Source organism: Acanthisitta chloris, unplaced genomic scaffold (genome assembly GCF_000695815.1).
Source record: "Acanthisitta chloris isolate BGI_N310 unplaced genomic scaffold, ASM69581v1 scaffold1259, whole genome shotgun sequence".
Classification (NCBI taxonomy): Eukaryota; Metazoa; Chordata; class Aves; order Passeriformes; family Acanthisittidae; genus Acanthisitta; species Acanthisitta chloris.
In genome coordinates, this window is record NW_008689571.1 from 88,899 (window position 1) to 89,171 (window position 273).

Genomic DNA, 273 nt, shown 5'->3' on the forward strand with positions numbered 1-273 from the left:
CCCCTTCCCCCCCCCCCGAAACTTTGCCCTCCCCCCGCCGTTCAAGGGGCGAGCTGCTCCTTCGAGGGCCGCTGTCCGCCACCACAGGGCAAAGGGCTCTTCCTCTGAACACTTTTCGGCCCACGGAGGGAGTTCAGCGTCCTCCCCGCTCGCCCCACGGGGACACACTGACCCACGCTCTGCCCTGCGCCTCGAGCGCCTGTGTCCCGGCCGTGGGGGCGGCAGCTCCGGGGCAGGGGAGAGACGCGTTGGTGCCCTGTGCACCTGTAACCT